At 38.1% G+C, this 6,778-nt stretch overlaps 1 protein-coding gene across 1 annotated transcript in view; it reads right to left on the reverse strand.

Annotated features, from left to right (window-relative positions):
- SOX5 (SRY-box transcription factor 5) overlaps positions 1–5,807 on the reverse strand; it is a 504,910-nt gene extending 499,103 nt beyond the window's left edge. Inside the window, exon 1 of the mRNA XM_058420241.1 lies at positions 5,735–5,807. The gene's annotated coding sequence lies outside the window, so the exon portion shown is untranslated. The remainder of the gene's footprint in view (positions 1–5,734) is intronic.
- Positions 5,808–6,778: the final 971 nt, after the last annotated feature.

Below are 6,778 nucleotides of genomic sequence, written 5' to 3' on the forward strand. Positions count from 1 at the left end.
CACAAAAACCCAGAGATGCAAAAATGCGTATAAACAAAACAAAGCGTCTTGCTCGGAAGACTGTTTTATATGTTTACAAGTATTTAAATTAACATGACTGATGGGGTAATGAGAGCCAGGTAGAAGATGGCACTTCCCTCTGATGCTAGGATAATTAAAAGGGCAAGGTATTAACTAGCTTTGGAAAGAAAAAAAAGTTATCTTGGTTGTTCTGGGGATTATGGTTCTGTCTTGATCCTACCTTCACTAATCAGTGCATTTAGTCATTAGACATTTTGCCCATTCCCTGGAATCCACATCTGCTGATTACTGTTTGCTGATCTACTCTACAGACAGGATTTGAAACACAGGGATAGTGCTAAAATGCCCTTTAGAAAGGCCAGATAATGCCATTTCTGGTTTGTACTACAGGAAAGAAATTCTTTCAGAGATACTGGTGTCAGCTACATCCTCATCATCTTTTTACTAATGTGCTCCTCATGCACAGTGGAATCCTGCAGATCAAATGTTTTATTCATCAGTCAAATAAGTATTTACTACTTTTTAAAAATACCTGAGGGGGGAAAAAAAAAAGAAACCCCAAGCATAATAACACCACCTCCCACCCCTCCCCAAAATAATTCTGTATTAAACATTATGTGATGGTTACAAATGCTGGCACAATGGATAGAAAACACAAGTCACAAAATTATTATTGATGAGGCAAATATTAGTATACATCCATCCAGTTAATACATACCTTATTAGCATACATTTATCTGAGATGAAAAACCATGTAAACATGCTATATTTTATGCAAATCACATGCAGATCTCAAAGCTTCTGGAAAATTGTCATTACAGCCTTCGGTACTGCAAAATGTAGGTACTCCCTTTTTAAAGTCACTGTATGCAATAATGTTTACAAAAGTAAGCTGTTGGAATAAATGAACTTACAGAAGTGATGTACCTCGCTCACAGCACATAAAAGAAATAGTGTGACAGGCCCCTGTGCTATAAATTCACCAGTGGTTATATATTCTATATAATGTAGCTGGTAGCAACAATATAATTTGTGTCTTGCATTACTCTGCAAACAGTCCAATTTATAAAATGCCTGTTGCACTCACACACACAAAACTGTCCTAAATTCTGGGCACTAAACAGTTTCAGCCAACTTCCCCACAATATTTTGCACGTTCCATTTGGTGTGTTTTTAAAGAAAAGGCAGACACAAGAGAAGGGCCCTCTGAATTCAGCTGTTTACTCATGTTGGGGACTGATGACACCAGCAAATCTGTAAGGAATTTAATCTTTTCTCACAATGAAGAAATAGTATTAAACTAATCTGGAAGCATGGCACCTATCCATAATTTTTTGCCATTTTTAACATTACACTTCTTTATTAATTACAGAGGAAGAACTAATAGTTGGGGAAATATCCCATGCTAGGAAGAATCCCATTGCATACGACTTCTTACCTGCCCTTTACTCTACTGACAGGAAAGGTAGGTCAGTGATAAATATGTACTCATCCTTATCTGTCACCCTGAAATAACAGTACTGAGGGAAAAAGTCTCAGGAAGCCAGGTGACTGCAAACACAGAGATTTGTCCTGATGCTGCCTGGAGTACCTGGATGCTGTTACGCATCTCACCAAATTCACACCCATTAGCTGCCTCCACTTCCATTCCACAGCAAAGCACCCAGAAGCCACCAAGTCACCCCAGTTTTAGAGTAAAACATCTTCCAAATACAAGGAATTGGAACTCAGCCCAGGCCACAGCTTGGGAAAGCTGATCTTCCTGGGGGATTGTTCCCAGAGAGGCAATGGTCCCTGTGGGAATACTGGCCAGAAGGAAACACTTTGGGCACTCAACGGCAGCATACCTGCCATTGCTAGGGGCTGGAGTTCCAAAGATATCCATCTCCACGACAGCTGATTCCTGGTATTTCCTCACACATTATTTTAGTACTTCTTAAGGGCCTGGTTCCATTCTTCTGAGCAACTCAGGTCTAACGTGAGTACCAGCTGAAACTCAAATTCACTGCTGGACACAGATGCTTCCTGCTCCAAGGCATCCTGCAGAAAGCTGCCCATCCATTCCCATGGCTCCCTCAACTATCACATCTTCTTAAAAGAGGAGAGCTCATCAGGACAAGCTCTCCCTCATGAGATTTTAAATATTCTCTCTCTGTTTCCAGGGCAGGAGCATTGCAAGGCATATTGTTACTGCCTCATGTTGTATGACAGCTGCTCTCTTGGCCAGCACACAGGGGACTGCACCAGGGACCTCGAACCGAGCATGAGCAAATACAGCTTAGAGCAAAGAGCAGAGAATCTTTGGTAACCAATGCTAATGAAGATTTCTGTGTGAGCTCATGAAACAATATTGTTACTGAGGAAATGGAGAGAAAAATAAAGATGTAGTCTGCTCACTAGACCAGGTAGTGCCTTCAGTACCCTAACTGCAGAGAGAACCCAAGAGCTCAGAAGTATAAGATATCAGGTATATTGCAGTCTACCCCCAAAAGTACTGTATTCATCAACATAAACCTCATTTTATCAGTGTTTTGTATCTATACATATATCAAAGGGGTCTTCTTTGTTATTATAAAAGAAGAAACATGTCAAATGTTCAACTGTACTTTGGTTGATGTGGCAACATCAAATATAATACAGCCCAAGGTGCTCGTTGTGTCAGTGATAAAACTGGTACAGGACACATTGATTTTTTTTATCTGTATAGAAAAGAAAAGGTGCCTTAGTAATGAAATCTCTATTTAAAATATTATTTGTTAAGCAGTTATTACAGCATTAATTTCAATATGCTTCCCTTAATCAATATAAAATAAGTTCATTCAGTCATCCTACTCTTTTTCCAGTTGACTGATAAGCAAAGAGAACCTCCCCTTTAGCAATGCCTTTATAATTAATTTTTAGTCTTTGAGTGGCACAAAGCTGTCTCACCCCAGCAAACCCAAGGAGGAAAAATTCTGACTCACATATTTTGAGTTCTTCCCTGCTTTTCTCTCTCTGATAAGAAAAACGTTTCCTGCGGTTCTGAGCAAATGCAGTTTACTGTCCACTAATATGGATGGTTCCAGGAGAAATAAAAGATTTGCTACCACTGTCTCCTCAGAAAAACAGCAGCAGTCACTATCAAGGCCACAATTCTGACCAGAGTCTGCTCACACAAGCAAGGAAGAAACAGGACCAGAAAAGGCACAATACAACATCCAAATCCTGAATTCCTTTCTCAAGTGACTGAAAAACATTTTCCCAATATGCATAGCTTTTGCTTTTTGGGTCTTTAATCTGTAATTTGGGGAAGAAAGACTCTGTCATATACCATCCTTAAAATATCACTACTTCCATTAAAACCTAGAGCTGCTTCCTAAATTCTGTGCTGACTCCAAGGATCCTCACTCTGTGCTGTTATTCTTGCACTGATATCACCAGTTGTCTTAACTGAGAAATCCAATTATCATCACACTTCTGAAAATAAAGTTTAATTATAGGCAAGTGTGATGATTCTATAAATTATGATGATTATCAGAGTGAACTATAGCATAACCAACAACATTAAGAATATAGCTGAAAATTCTCATAGGGCAGGGCCCAGATCTTTGAAGTTGGTGAAAAGATTCTCATTGATGTTAAAAGTCTTTGGACTTTAATTAGACACAATGACTTAAAGTAATTACTGAAATTCAAATAAATATTTTATCACTGTTGTTACAAGTTCTATAAGTAATAATACAATTAGAGTGCATTAAGGATTATTTGAATAAAGGTACTAAAGGCAAGTAACAAGCATAATCTTAGAAATAATGTAACATGTTAGTCTGGCATCGTTATGTTCTGTCAGTAATCTTTTGCAACACTAGAAAGTTGTCCCAGTTGTTTACATAATATTTTCTATTCATACTTTTATATCAGAAAAATTGCAGTAGCAAAGAAGTCAATAAAATATTTAAAGTCTAAAGAGTTATCTCTTTGTTTTAAAAACAAGACTGCTGAGCTGAAATAGCAGCTTTATTTTTATTTATTTGCTTATTTTTGCAGTCTGACACTGTGCTCCCATGTTGCTATTGAAAACTTCTCCAGCTAAGGAAATTCAGTGGAGATTTACTTTCACTTTATTTGTTCCTTGACACATAACTGTCATGTTTTCTGGACAATGGAGAAAACCCAAACACCACCACATCCAAAAGAAGGATCTGTCTTCTTATCCATCCCATTTTAGTTAATGAGAAAATGTAACTGGGACTCTACTGAGACTGAATAATAAACTGTTGCAGATGGTAGGACTAACAGTGCACGGCCTCATAGCCGTTATTTAGGCTATCTAGTAGGTAGTACATTATCTTTAGTTTTCTTTCTTTTCTTTCTCCAGGGCACAGTCATGTAGTTCTGCTCCTCATTATTCTTGGAAGCTGTAAATTTAAGTAAAAACTCATTGCCTCTGCAGGGGTTGCAGGTGAGTAACATGTAATCAGATTTACTCCATCTTTTTTTTCTTTTTTTTCCTACTGAATTCTGTGGAACTGTATTTTTAAAAGATCCTCCTCCTCCCAAAATCATCCTCACTAGCTCCAAATTGTTTGAACCTGCTCTGTGACCCCTCTGGTTTGGCCAGAAACATCACTTGCTGCATCCAAGGCACCCACACCTGGGTGGTCCCCAAAAGGATGTGGGGACACTAGAGGATTTCATAATTTAAGTGAGGGCGCTCCTGGGCAGAGGCAGGACAGCAGCCAGGCAGCTCCAGGCCATGGTTGAATTCATCCCAGGCACTTTTATCAGCAGTTGCTTCACGACTGCCTGCAGTCCCTCAGTTAAAGACAGGGAGGCACCTCATCAGCTAATGAGTGAGGCATGTCCTTATCTGCTCATGGCAGGTGCAAATACCTCAAAAAAAGAGAAAATTTACCCTTTTATTGATTCAGATGCAAACTCCACCTTAAGCCTGAAGCTTCCAGTTCCACTTCTTTGCTTGGTATTATTATTCAATAAATTTTTGTGGGCAGCCAGTGGAGACCCGCATGAAAATATATAGTATGGAAATATGACATTTGAACACAAGATGGAAGAACATCCAGGGTTTTACCACGTCTGGTGGCTTGGGAAGGACTTACAGCCCCTCATCTGATCTTGCCACATCCAAGCTGCACAAAAGAAAGCTGGGAGGAAACAAGTTGGGCACTAAGGGCTGCTCATTTCCACACAGGTTGGCAGAGCAGAAGAGGGAAGAGATCCCAGCGCAACTAAGCAACGATGAAGACAGATGTAAGCTACTAATTAACACAACCAAAAGCGAACGAAAGAGAAAAGGATGCAAGAAACTTCTGTGGAAGACAGAGCTAATGACTTGAAGAAGAAGAGGTCACCTTTGATACCACAAGAGACTTTGGGAAGGGACCAAAAACCTCTGACCTGCTACCACCGAAATGAGTGAAACAATCCTGATGAGTCCATTTAGAAACACCCTCGTGGTCAACATTACTGCATGAATGTGCTGCTTTGGAAAATTAAATTCACAGTAAAAATATTTAGAACAGTAGTACTCTTGTTTGCTTTAAAAAATTAATCACGGCAGCATTAATAGCAATTCTGATATTCATTCAAGCAAGTATTAAGACTGTGACTAAATATACTGAATAAATGTTATAAAGGCTGCAAAGCATCGATGTCAGCCAATTGGCATTAGGAAACACTCTTGTTAAAATGTAACTGATAGCAAACGACTTACCCTGTTATATTGTCAAGCTTTAATAGTCTTCTATATTTAGTCAAGCTGATACAGTATGCCTGGGAGAGCCTTATGTTTTGTAAATATTAGCCCTTCAGTGGCTTCACTGGATTACCTGCATTTTATTATTCCACACAGCCCAGCTGTACTGAATTTGGCTGAAAATTGACATTGCTAGCAAGGAAGAGACGTGTAGCAATGCTGACTTCTTACCTAATATTTCCTTGCTTGGATTTGCACAAAGAAGAAAACAGCTGCAGGTCGTATCAGCTGGACGTGTTACTGTGGGCAACCAAGAGCTCACTTATATCACAAAAACTCTCAATATAGCTTAGTCTCAAATTAGGTTCTCATAATCAACTGAATTCACAGTGCTAAGACTTTCTTAAAAGATTTCCAAATAATTAAATCACATTCTTGCCTGGGCTAAGATGTTCAAATTTAGGAACTAATTCCAAAGTTAATTTCCAATTTTAACCAAACACATCATAGCTGCACTTCTTAAACTTTGCATAATACTTTGGTGATTTCATATGTAAATCAAATCAATCAATAAGCCCTGTGAAGCCCTATATATGTATATACAAGTATATGACTTAAATCTAAATCAGAGCTCACTGATATTTCTGATATTTATAATGTATATTTATAATCTCAAGCTATTAGTCTTTAGACTTTTATTCACAATGGTGAATTCACAATGAAATTTATTATTGACTATGTTAATATAACAGCAGTATTTTCTTAGAAGTTTGCCATGCATTAAAAAAAAAAAAAAAAAATACAAAAAAATTTATGGTTTTTAAATGTTGCACTTCACAGCAACAGATACAAGGACAAATACAATAATTCAGGTTATGTACATAGTCAGGCACTTCAGAAATGCAAGGGATAAGATTTTGAGACAAATCAAGAACTCGATTAACTAGAAGCATGAGTCAAATCTGATTTTTCAGAGAGTGCTGAGTATCCCTCTGAAACAGTTTCAGTTCATGTGTTTTCTTCCCAGCATCATCTTAACGTATAGACAAATGGTTTTCCAAA

The sequence above is a fragment of the Hirundo rustica genome, chromosome 4 (assembly GCF_015227805.2).
Source record: "Hirundo rustica isolate bHirRus1 chromosome 4, bHirRus1.pri.v3, whole genome shotgun sequence".
NCBI classification, from domain to species: Eukaryota; Metazoa; Chordata; class Aves; order Passeriformes; family Hirundinidae; genus Hirundo; species Hirundo rustica.